General features: G+C 35.8%; 1 long non-coding RNA gene across 1 annotated transcript in view; it reads left to right on the top strand.

The window, feature by feature from the left end:
* LOC107000945 (uncharacterized) overlaps positions 1 to 13,144 on the top strand; it is a 35,731-nt gene extending 22,587 nt beyond the window's left edge. The window contains exon 3 of the long non-coding RNA XR_001448112.3: positions 12,457 to 13,144. This is a non-coding gene — a long non-coding RNA (uncharacterized LOC107000945). The remainder of the gene's footprint in view (positions 1 to 12,456) is intronic.
* The last annotated feature ends 226 nt before the right edge of the window (positions 13,145 to 13,370 follow it).

Below are 13,370 nucleotides of genomic sequence, written 5' to 3'. Positions count from 1 at the left end.
CCTCCAAGGTTGACTTTGGTGACCCACCCACATGCTTACATAGCACCATAGGCTTTTTTTTTTTTTATCTTAAAAATAATCAAATTACATACAATTGCTTCTTTTCTTATCTAACCTGTCCGACATGTGGCAAGAGTTTGAAGAGCAAAGACTATTTTCTTGATCATTGTTCACCTAGTGTCTAGCACTTAACAGATGCTTAATCAATATTAACTGAGTTAATTAAGGCCTGAAATATGAACTGTATTCTGTTAGTGTATGATCTCGTTTCTGTCTTTTAATTTCTTCATTGTTACATTTCCTCATCTGAAAAGTAAAAAGTTGAGATTAGACTCAAGAACTCTGCCTGCTCTTGAGTCTTCTGTCACTTTTGCCTTGACATCCTGTGAACTCCAGCTCCAAAACTACATTCTTCTCAGATGCCCCAACTAGTCAGTATTTATTCCAAGGAGCTCCACTCCCTGATGGGTGCCAACCGAAGGAAATAGAAATGTGAACATTTTCACAAGGTGATGGAAAATGAGGCTCAGGTGCACGCCGGACTGGGCCTAGTAGCCAAGGGCCAGCAGAGGACAATGGCACCCAAATAATGTTTGCCTTGCTCCTCAAGCATCTTACAAATTCATCCTAGGGCTAGAGGAAGGGTCTGAAGAACATAATCCAGATACACCGCAGTGAAAATCAGCAGATGGCAGAGCTGTATGCTTACACTCACCATTGTCAGAATTCTCTGAAGTACCAGAGATTTCTGTACCTGGTTATCCTGTATTAGGATGGAAAACGTGGGCACAGTGTATCCTTTGAATTTCTCTGAGTTTTGATTTCTGATTTATTTATTTTATTATTATCATTTTTTGTGAGCCTTGCCTCTGAGTTCCTCTGCAATGGGTTGCTAAGAAGACAAGTGCCTACCTTTGGAGCCCTGGTTGTATTTATAATTCATTTCCTTTTTTTTTTTTTTTTTTTTTTTTTTTTGAGACAGAGTCTCACTCTGGTGTGCAGTGGCACAATCTCGGTTCACTGCAACCTCTGTCTCCCAGGTTCAAGCAATTCTCCTGCCTCAGCCTGTGAGTAGCTAGGACTACAGGCATACCACCATGCCAAGCTAATTTTTATACTTTTAGTGGAAATACAAATACGTTGGACAGGCTGTTCTCAAACTCCTGACTTCCAGTGATCTGCCTGCTTAGGCCACCCAAAGTGCTGGGATTACAGGTGTGAGCCACTGCACCTGGCCTCCTAACTATACATATATTTTAATGATCTTTCTCTATGTTTTATATCATTGTTTCACTTTCTTTCTTGGAACTATTAACTCACACAATAGAATCTGTAGGCTGTTCCCTCTTTCATTCCTTTCATTTGTTCTTTGTCTATAAACTCCGGGGACATAGTTCTCAAATTTCAACTTACATCAGAATCACCTGGAAGGTTTATTAAAGTACAGCTTGCTGGGTCCCATCACCAGAGTTTCCAATTCTAGAGGTGGGTCTGAGAATTTGCATTTCTAAATATTCCCAAGTGATGCTGTTGCTGCTTGCACAGGGACCACACTTTAAGAACCCAGTGCTTTAGGGTATGCACCAAAACCCAAGTTTAAAAGTGTTATTTTTTACTTGTGGAACGGAGTTTTCTTTTTCTTTTGTTGAGACAGAGTCTTGCTTTGTCGCCCATGCTAGAGTGCAGTGGCACGATCTTGGCTCACTACAACCTCCGCGTACCAAGTTCACGCCATTCTTCTGCCTCAGTCTCCTGAGTAGCTGGTACGACAGGTGCCCACCACCATGCCCAGCTAATTTTTTTTTTTTAATAGTAGAGATGGGGTTTCACCTTGTTAGCCGGGATGGTCTTGATCTCCTGACCTTGTGGGTCTGCCCATCTTGGCCTCCCAAAGTGCTGGGATTACAGGCGTGAGCGACTGCACCAAGACAGAACTGAGTTCTTAACCTGTGGGGTCTGTACTAACCCCAGGTAGCTAATGCCCAACTTTTGAAAACAACTTACTTTTAACTATTAGGGATATATAATAATTGCACATATTTGTGAGGTGCATGTGGTATTTTGATACAAACATACAATGTGCACTAATAAAATTAGAATAATTGAGATATCTCTCACTTTAAGCATTTAGATTTCTTTGTGCTAAGAACATTCTAATTTCACTCTTACTTATTTTGAAATAGGCAATCAATTTTTTGTTAGCTATATTCCCTCCACTGTGCTTCCTAACACTAGATCTTATGCTATATAATTGTATTTTTGTACCCATTTAACCCTTCTCCTCTTTATTTCTCCACCCCTACTACCCTTCCCAGACTTGGATAACCATCATTCTACTCTCTATCTGCATTAGTTCAATTTTTGGGGGGGTCCCACATATTAGTGAGAACAGGTAATATTTATCTTAATGAGCATGGCTTATTTTACTTAACATTATATATTCTCCATTTTTATCTATCTCTTTGTAAATGACAGGATTATGTTCTTTTTTATGGCTGAATACTATTCCATTGTGTATACGTACCACATTTTCTTTATCCATTCATCCATTGGGGAGCGCTTAGGTTGATTACATATTTTGGCTATTACGAATAGTGCTGCAAAAAACAATAAAAATGGGAGTGCAGATGTATCAATATACTGATTTCCTTTCTTTTGGGTATATACCCAGAAGTGGGATTGCTAGATCCTATGTAGTTCCATTTTCAGCTTTTTGAAGAACCTCCATAGCGTCCTCCATTGTGTCTGTACTAATTTACATTCCCACCAACAGTGTACAGAGGTTTGCTTTTCTCCATAAACTTGCCAGCATTTGCTATTGCCTGTTTTCTGGATGAAAGCCATTGTAACTGGGATGAGATGGTACCTCATTGTACTTTAATTTACACTTTTCTGATGATTACTGATGTTGAGCATTTTTTTTCATATACCTGTTAACCATTTCTATGTCTTTTGAGAAAAGGCTATTCAGATCTTTGACCCATTTTTTAAATGGGATTATTTTGTTTTGTTTAGTTGTTTTCTGTTGAGCTGTATGATTTCAGTTATTAACTGCTTGTCTGGCGGCTGGTTTGCGAGTATTTTCTCTTTCTTTTTGACTTTTCTTTTCACTCCGTTTGCTGCTGTTTCCTTTGCTGCACAGAAGCTGTGAGCGCTGTGTGATCCGGTGTGTCCATTTTTGCTTTGATTGTCTGTGCTTTTGAGATCTTAAGAAACCCTTGCCCAGACCAGTGTCCTGGAGTATTTCCTCAATGCTTTCCTTCCAGTAGTTTTACACTTTTGGCCCATAGATTTAAGCTTTTAATCCATTTTTAAGAGATTTTTGTATATGATGATATATATCTTTTTAATGGCAAACTATTTTATTGCTTCTCAAATATGATAATTTTTGCTAAGAGCACAGATTTTTTAAGGCCTCTTTTGATTTCTCATTTTGTGTGAAAAGTCAACCTGGTAGCCTAATTGCCGATATTCCTGAATTATACAAAGTAACAGGATATCTGAACTAACATCTGAGATTAGCCGTGGTGAAGGAAAGTTCCATCCACTTTGAGTTGTTTCCTAGGAACTTTAATCCAAGGGTGGGAAAATCATTCTTTCTCATTTTTTTTTCTCTCCCCGTATAAGCATATACTCTGTTTTTCTCTCCCATAACACCATCTAAAAGATTTATAAACACACTAAGGTAACTAAATTTAGGGCATGAAAAAGAAATGTTTGTTCTACCAGGTAAAACTATTTCCCAGCGTTTCCATTCATCGATTGTCATCACTTCAATCTTAGACTTTGGTTAAGTAAACAAGCATTTTTTTTTAACCACTTAAAATGTAAGGATCTTCGACACTTTATTCAACCTCATTGAGCCTCAATTTATTCATTCATTAAGTGAGAGTATTGGTACTTACCTTCTAATAGTTTATGAGGACTTAATCTATAAATACTATCTTCATTCCCCCATTGAGTCCTGAAATTCTGTTGACTGACATTTTTCTCTTTCTTCCTCCTTTGATCTGTTTTTAATATTTTATAAAAATAAAAACAAAAAAATGTGGAAAAAGGTGGTCATGCTTTACTATATTTAATGTTTTATATTGGAGTGGGGAACAATTTTTATAAATTCAGGGCCTCTGTTGATTCAACACTTTTTCATGCTATTAGTTTCTTGAGTTGACTTTAACTCATTCTCTAATTTTATGTATTAGCATTCAAATTAGGTGTGACTCCATGAAAAAAAAATTCCTATTTTCCTTTGTGTATCAATCAATTCCTTTTTCATTGTGTGTAGCTTTTCTCAATTGTTAACAAGACCTTGAGAGCAGGGCAGATTATGCTTAACTGATACCAATTTACATGTTCCATTTTATCTTCCCTTGATTTGTGCTAAAAAGTATAGTTCAGGATTTCTAGGGCTTTGATGTAGAGAAACAGCAATAAAACACATTTATTGAGCACTGTTAAGACAATGATACTCTGCTATGCATGACCTCCTTCTGTTTTTCACAACTGTTTGAGATAGGTATCTATTACCATTCTAGTGATGATGTAGAAAGTGAGGCACAAATACATTCCAGAGCCAGAATTTTTAATCCTGTCTGATCCCAAAGATCATAAGCTTAGTTATTACAAAGATTGGTATTTAAACTTAGAAAAGCTTGAGACTATTAATACAATTTCCAACTATTATGTAAGAGAGCAGTTCCAGAAGAATTGCATCATAGGTAAGTGGGATTTTTACCAACTGCTTCAAAAAATAGTATTGAAATATCTTTTTAATATTTGATATTTTAACTATTTTTATTCTTTCCTCAATTTTTGTCCATTCTCAGCCAATAGGCTCCATGCTCTATACACACAGTCAAAACTATCGTTAGAACAACTCCATATTATCAGCTACCACATATGAAAGTCTAACTTCTGCCACTACATTTCTACATATAAGGAGACCAAGAAAGAAGCCATGAGAATTTATATCCTTATATACCTTCTTAAAGCATTGCAATTAGATAGATCTATATCCCCTGATGTGAAAGCAAACATGAGTAAGCAATCTATTTATTTCATATGCTTGAGAAATTGTATTTGTTGCTATTAAGACAAACCACAATCTCTCTCCTCTTTCCCATGTCCAGAATTTCTCTTGCCTTTAATCTAAATATTCTAGAAAGAAAACAAACCCACCAGTTACTATTCAATCAGACTGCTACGATTTTTAGGAGGATGGCAGGGGCTAGCCATCAAAGGCATTGACAATTACCAGGGGAAAATTACACAGATCACTAAAAACAGAAGCAACAGAAGCTATTACACTGGCTAGCCACCTCTTTCCTATATATTCTATTTGACTAGCATTCTCTTATGATTAGTAAAATCTAATTATTTTTTGAGAAAAGGACAAAAGTTGCAAGCAGTTTGATTTTAAAGACTCAGATTTTAGGAAACACAAATAACATTTCATTGGAAAAAACCTACATTTTATTGACATAAAACCCTGGGATTGATAGTGAGATCAAAGGTAGGGAGGGAGAAAGTGAATGCAAAGTGGATGTCACTGATGCTGAAATTTGTGTATTTGGAGCAGGATGATGCATATGAGCCAAAGACGAGGGTCTTCAAAAGCAAACAGAAATAACTCAAAGCCCCCCTGATGGCTTCCCTCAATGTCCAACCAATTGCTTCTCTGGGGGAGTTATGCTGGTAAAGCAGCAACCACACATTCATTTCAGTAAGGTACTGTGACTGCTTTAACAAATTATCAAACTTGGTTGTACCCTAAGGCCCACTTCAAACAACAGAAATTTGCTATCTCAGTGGTGGAGGCCAGAAGTCTGAAATCAATGTATGGACAGCACTGTGCTCCCTTCAGAGGCTCTAGATGAGATTCTCTTCCTTGCCTTTTCCAACTTCTGGTGGCAGTGGGCATTCCTGGACTTGTGGTTGCTTCACCCCAGTGTCTGCATATATGATCATATGACCTTCTATTTTTTGTTTGTCTCAAAGCTCCCTCTTTCTCTCTCTTATATAGATACTTGTAATTGGATTTAGAGCTCACCTAGATAATCCAGGGTGATCTCATAACTCATAACACTCACATCTGCAGAGACCCTTTTTCCAAATAAGATAACATTAATAGGTTCTAGAGATTTGACATGGACGTATGTTTTAGGAAGCAACAATTCAACCAATGATAACATGCTTGCATATTCCTTACAAACAGTCTTGGAAGAAGTGAAACTCTCTTTTTCTGGTGATGATTGTATGTCCCTCAAATGAGTCTGAGTTTGGTCTTCCCTTAGTGCAAGCATGGGGAAGAAAGGGGAGGAATAGAAAGGAATGCAGCTGTATTTTTAAAAGACTGGACCCTTACTGCGCCCCGTCCCAAATAAAATACTGGCTCTTTGAAAACAATGGTTTAAGGATACATACTTAATACAATGACAATATCAACCGAAATATATGAAAAAAATTCTATCACCAAAAGCTATTTCCTTACAAGAAGGTGGATATTTAGAGAAACAGTACCCTCTCTTTCAGGTTATCAGGGATCTACTGAGTGTTTATAATAAATAGTCCCAAGTTTGAGCAACCTAGAAGAAAAATGTGTAGTCCAGGATCTTGAGGAAATCACATCCTTGAAGAGCTGGCTTGATGTGCTATTGAAATGTTATTGTCTATCTTTCTGCAATGGGCATACTATATCACCAATAGGAATATTAGAAGCTTAGTCAATTTCCCAACAATAGAAGTGAAGAACTAATTTTTGGTGACCAAAGATTTGCTTCTCTATTCTTATCTAACACAATACGTCTCATTTGCTTTCTTAAAGCATATGACTAACGACTTTAGGAGTTACAAATACTAATTACAATTAGACTCACAAATTGAGTTTTTAAAAATCTAATTATAAATTATGAAACAGACTTTATAAAAGTTATGTTTCTTGGCAAACTGAGAGTAGATAAATGGGCATAAGATTTTAACTCTTGTAATCTACATTACACCTACGAGGAAGTAGAAAAAGATCACATAAAAATAGTAACAAGACAAAAACACCTCAGGCCGCTTCAAAACCTTACTGAATATCTTGAACCTTATTTTTTTTCATCACCCATGTATGTATACACTGAGACAAGTAATCAGCAATAAAAAAGGCACATGGTAAAGCTTTGTTCCAGTGTAGTTATTTATTTAGTTTTTTTTTTTTTAAATCTACAGTTGTCTTTCCTTTTAATTCAGGATTAATATAATCACAGAGTACCTTCTTTATTTTGTATTCATTCCGTAACCTTCATCTGTATGCCTCTTTAAAGACAAAACTAACTTTCAAAAACAATTTGCTTCACTGGAGGGAATAATATAGTGCATATTGATGTGTAAGATTTCCATCTTTAACTCTAAGGAGTTAACAAATCAAAGACAACAACAAATACTCATCTCTTTCCTCCTTCCTCCTCTCTCCCTTCTCTCATCTCCTCTGCTCCCTCTTATCCATCCTCTTTTTTTCCTCACCCTTTGTGGTTCCTACTTCCCTGGCTCTCTGTTCCCTGCTTCCAAATGAGAACCCAGCTGTCAGCACTGTGCTGCAATGCGAGGGATGTCAAGGACGTTCTGCTAGGCAATGCACAGGACCATTGATCATTGTTTTTCTTCACTGTTTACAGGGAATTTCTTGGCAAGAGAAGTGTCTTTGCCATGCAGAAAGAATTCAGAGTGCTGCAAGGTTTTGGCTTTTTGGAACAACACATTAAGGTTATTACGTTCTGAATATTCAGCAGGTTAAAATTCCTGTTTTTCATTATTGCCTCCATAAAATAATATCTGTATTTACATCCAAAACAAAATTCCAGAGTCTCACTATAACAAATGTAGGGAAGAAACTTTTTCCCTTCACAGTTGTATATATCAAAGCGACACAGTGACAAAACAAAACATTCAGGCATAACAATCTTAGTTTGATAACTGTGTACTTTGGAAACCAAAAAAAAAAAAAAAAAAAAAAAAAAAAAAAAAGGAAAGAACACGCATATTACCATTCATGAAATAGCCATGAATTTTTAGCATATGGCATGAACCACAGAAGCAATACAATTTGTTCTTTAAAAGCTCTGGATAAGCTTTTAAAGTTATGGATCTGCAACACAAACAAATTTAAACCTAGGAAGACATCCTGTTGCCATGACAATATGGTACACTAGCTCCCTGCCATCATGAGTCCCAGGCTTCAGGAATATGATCACACCCTTGCAATTCAGCGTTCTTTGATAACAATGTGCTGCTTTTAAATCTTATTAACATGTTACTTATTCATTTTTAGCTTTAATAGATATAGTAAATCACCTGACAAAAAATAAGTATTAAATACATTTATTTCAAAATATATTATCTGATGCTAGTAATAACTGTGAACTTACAACCAAGATGTTTAGATTAGAGAGATAAAGGCTATTGTTCAAAATGAAAAAAGTATCCTTTGTAGGAATCACTCATTTTCAGTGCTTCCATGGAAAGTAAAACGGACACTAATTCAAAACCTTGGAAAAACTCATCGTGATATATTATTCATTCCACGATGATGTCTGCAAACGTGCTTTAAAAACAAAATAGAGAAACAGAGAACAGGCCTTAACTTGTCACAAACAACATGAGCCAAAAACAATCTCTTCTGAGGCACAAAACAAACAGGGTGAGAGGTTTCTTTTTGTCAAGGCAGATGGCAGCTTATTATCCCCAGCATCTCACTTTCTTCCCATTTCCCAAGATTGTTCTTGCTTTCTCCTTTCCTTATTATATTGCAGCTGATAAGTAATGAAAGGTTTCACTGGGTTACCCTTAACTCATTCTCTCAGTAAACATGTAACAGGCCTTCTCTTAAAAAGACAAGAGAAGAATAAGCTCAGCCTAGCAAGGAGGGCAAATATGAGAAAAATAGACATAATAAAATTCTAAAGGCTGTAGTCCTGGAATATAAAGGATTCCTTAAAATCATAGATGAGTATAGGCCTCAAACAGTCCCGAGGCACAATTTATGTTTGAGCTGAGCATTTTCCTAAGTAACAAGGGGTGAAAAGGAGAGGACATATTTCAAGAAAAGGACATGTACAAAAGCACAGCATTTTGGAGTTCACTATCTATTTTGGGAAATTCCATCAGGCCTGTAAGCCTAGAGTGAGGTGCATATGGGAAAGCAGCATGAAATCAGCTTGCCATAACAAGAGGTTTGTACTTTGTCCTGCAAAGTACAGGAACCCATAAAAAATTACAGGCCATGGGAAAAGAAAGTCCAAAAATTGTTGTAGAAAGATCACTAACAAAATGGGAGAGGATACACTGGATTGAGGTGAGCTTGAACACAGGAAAGTTAAGAAGCTACCATAATAGTTCAATTGAGAGAGATCTGAACAAGGACTGTTTATGGAGTGATCTGGAGAATATTAGAGTGGTCCATTTAACAAACCTTGGTAATTTATTCAATGCAGAAATTAAAGGGAATATTTCTGGCATGAGCGATTAGGTGAAAACTGTTATAATTTTCCACAGTGAGGAATATGATTTAGGAGACAGGCATGGTGAGATAGATTAGTGTATTACAGGAAAATTCCAACAAGTAAAACTAAGAGGGAAAAAGAAGATTGAAAATCAAATGATAGTAACAGTTACATTGAAAAGATATACAGAGAAAGAGGATACAACAAAGGAGAAACAAAATAGTTAGAAATTGGAAGGCTTTCTTTCAACAAAAGCATTTCAAGAGAGCCCTCCATATTGAAATGCATTTGAATAATGTTTCTAGTGTGATAAAGGCATCCATGAATACGAAAAAAAACTGTGTATATTATTTAACAGTTCATCCTCGCACCATGTAGAAGCATCGTTTGATATTTACCACAAATCTGTGTGCCTAAATTAGGTATTATTATCCCACTTTTTATAAGAAGAGATTCTCATATCAGAGATCTCATGTCTCTTATAAATAAGAAGCATAATATTTCCCACAAATCTGTGTGCCTAGACTAGGAATTATTACCCCTCCTATTTGTGGAAGAGAAGGCTGAAGGTCAGAAAGGTTGGCTAACTCCCTCAAGGTTACACAGCTGGTAATCTAGGACTGCTGACTCTATTTTCTCAAGATATTTAAATATATTATCTAGTTATTCCTGAACCATATACAGGGATTTATTTTGTAGAAATACAAAATCATTCAGTCAACTAAAGCTATTTCACATCTTCTGTAGCTTGGGGATGATTTAAATATCTAAAGAAATATTTTGGAATAACTGTCCTAGATATGACTACAAGCTCATTTTTACCCTGAATTTGTGAAACTGAGATAAGACAGTCATAAACGGCAAAAGGAAGAGTAGAAAAAGGTTTTATAAACATATTGTGAACAAGATATTCTTACTCAAGTCAGAGAATCAACGTAATTTTTCCTCTGGAGTACTGCCAGACTCAAGGTGATAATTATTACCCATTACCTGTTTCAGATATATAAACAGGATACTCAATTTTAGACTCACCAAGTAATATAGCAATCTCCTAAATGAGTCAAAGAATATAATCAAAAGAAAGGGTAAAATTATTCAAAATATTTCCTTAAAACAATAAAAATAGCACGCATAAATCTCTTGTGTAGATCCATAAAGGGTAAATGGTAAAACGCTTGGGAAACCTATCTGTTGCCAAAAAGGTGATATAAAAAATGATAAAAACATCAGATTAAGAACTGAAACCAAAGCCATATTTGCACAAACATTTCTTAGAATTGTGATAAATCCATCCAGAGCCACAGAGAAATCAGCAGGTGTCATAAGAATCACTTCTGTTTCAGTGTGGTCACGGAGAATATCTCACTAATACTTTGTAATAACAAAAATTATTATTTTAGAGCATAACTTGCATTCCATTAATACGTTCTTTACAATTTAAAATTTTTTATTTTAGTCTAGAAACTTCTTTGCGATAGGTATTGTTTCCACCATTTAAAGATGAAAAATGGTGGCTCAGAAAAAATCAGTATTTGCTGAGTTTTATCAGAAGGAGAAGGCAGAAAGCCAGAATGTGAATTTATGTGTTTTTACTCTAAATCTTTTACGTAAGATCACTATACCACTCTATACTCCATTTCATAACTTTCAACTTTAATATTCTCATAAGGTCCAGGAAATAATCTTTTACAGGATAGCAAAAATCAAATCATATTGAGATGTTAGTTGTCTCACAGCAGTTATGCTTTATTATGTGATTACTCATCTGATACATAAAAAGCTAAATTCTTTTTACTCTCTAAACATAAAGTATGTTCATAAATAGCCAAGAGTGTATCTGAGGTTGCTTTAAGCTCACTAGTGCGTTACTACAGGACTCAGAGACTCCGCATTTTAATTACATGCCATGATTTCATAACTCAGTCCCATGGCAAATCATTATAATAAACACATCAAAAGAAGCCTCATCTCTCTATGCATAATGCAAGCATCAAATACAATGACCCTTCTCATATTTGCACATAAGTAATTTTATTTTTGCAAGGATAATGAATTCCTTTGCTTCTCAATTTATTCTTTGTTTTTGTAAAATATTAATCATCTGGTATTCAAGAGTCCTTCTTTAGAAGTCAAATTTTGAAGTTTCTTTACTATAACCAAAAATATAAACATAGAATTCTCAGATAATAATTATGGATTGCCTAAGCTTCTTAACAGTATCTCGAGTAGTCCAGCTAGAACATGCCTGCAAACAGCAAAGAATATTCACTAAACCTCTATCCCTAGGACATTCTTTTTTTTTTTTTTTTTTTTTTTTTTTTTTTTTTTTGAGACAGAGTTTCACTCTTTTTGCCCAGGCTGGAGTGCAATGGCGCGATCTCAGCTCACCACAACCTCCGCCTCCCGGGTTCAAGCAATTCTCCTGCCTCAGCCTCCTGAGTAGCTGGGATTACAGGCATGTGCCACCACCCCGGCTAATTTTGTATTTTTAGTAGAGACGGGGTTTCTCCATGTTGGTCAGGCTGGTCTTGAACTCCCGACCTCAGGTGATCCACCTGCCTCGGCCTCCCAAAGTGCTGGGATTACAAGCGTGAGCCACTGCGCCCGGCCCTTAGGACATTCTTAAGTAATGAAGCAGTTTTGAAAAGTGTTGGGACTTTTTGGAAAGTCAAAATGAATTTGTGCATAGGGTCTTCCATATCAGACTTGCAGAATGAGGTAAATATTTAAATTATTGTTTAAATTAGATTTGGAATCTGTTTGTGAGGTGTGTATGTGTATGTGCTTCTGCCTTTTGTGAGATATGTATGTGAATACGTTTCTGACAGTAAGTCTCCCAGAATTGATGAGACCTTAGTTTAAACACCATTAACAGGTATATTGCCCCAAAATGGGTACTGATCTACATACCATGTCTATAATTATACTTATATAATTATAATTACCGTTATTTTTTCTTTCAACAAATTTTAAGCACCTACTATGTATCAGTCACTGTGCTAGGAGTTGGAAATATGAGGAAGACCATAACTCTCACAATAGAATACAAGGAAGACCATCTCTCAAGAAAGGAACATCATAAAACATGTTTACTCTCAAGTCCTCGTCCTTATCAAAAATATCTTCAGATTGATGTCATTCTGAGAAAAGTGATTTCATACTGAAAAAAAAAAAAAATCTACAAAAAGAGTAAAACTTTTCTTCTCCATTTTCAGAACTTGGGGGCGGGGGCAGGTGTTCTCATCTACTTTCATCTTTGTCCTGGTAGAAATGATATGCTTAACATTTTGGTGAGGAAGGTCGGTCTCTAAGGCTACAGATGAGAAGATCGGTTACTGGATGTGTTCCTAACTTCAAAGTCAAATCCAAGAGCCTGAAAATAAAGGATAGAAGGAAAGGGAAACAAAGAAAAATTACCAGACAATGTGAAGACATTTTATGGAGAGGAAGAAAGAGTGAGCACAGGAAAAATCACAAAGGAGTATACGAAGAAAAGAAAGATAACAGTTATTAGTAAGTAAAGAGATAATCAAGTGATAATCTTTTCAGTGGCATGAACACCATAGTTTGTCACATCACTGGTCATTAGTGATTTGTGAGAAGCAGTGTCTCAACTATGTTTCTGTTACATTAATTATACCTGAAATAAAATCTTCGCATACTTATTGTTCCACATATAGTTATTCCTATACTGTTTCATGAAAAAGTTAATAATGAATACCTATCGACTACTTAGTAGGTCCAATCAACATGCTAAATGCTTTATGTATATTGACTATTTTTAATATACAAACTCCATAAGATATATACTACTATTAGGCCAACTTATAGATACCAAAATTGTATACCACAGGACTTAATTCATCACATTTCTATTCATATATCCCC

The sequence above is a fragment of the Macaca mulatta genome, chromosome 11 (genome assembly GCF_049350105.2).
Source record: "Macaca mulatta isolate MMU2019108-1 chromosome 11, T2T-MMU8v2.0, whole genome shotgun sequence".
Taxonomy (NCBI): Eukaryota; Metazoa; Chordata; class Mammalia; order Primates; family Cercopithecidae; genus Macaca; species Macaca mulatta.
The sequence above is the reverse complement of the archived record's forward strand: the minus strand, read 5'-3'. Positions and strand labels throughout refer to the sequence as shown.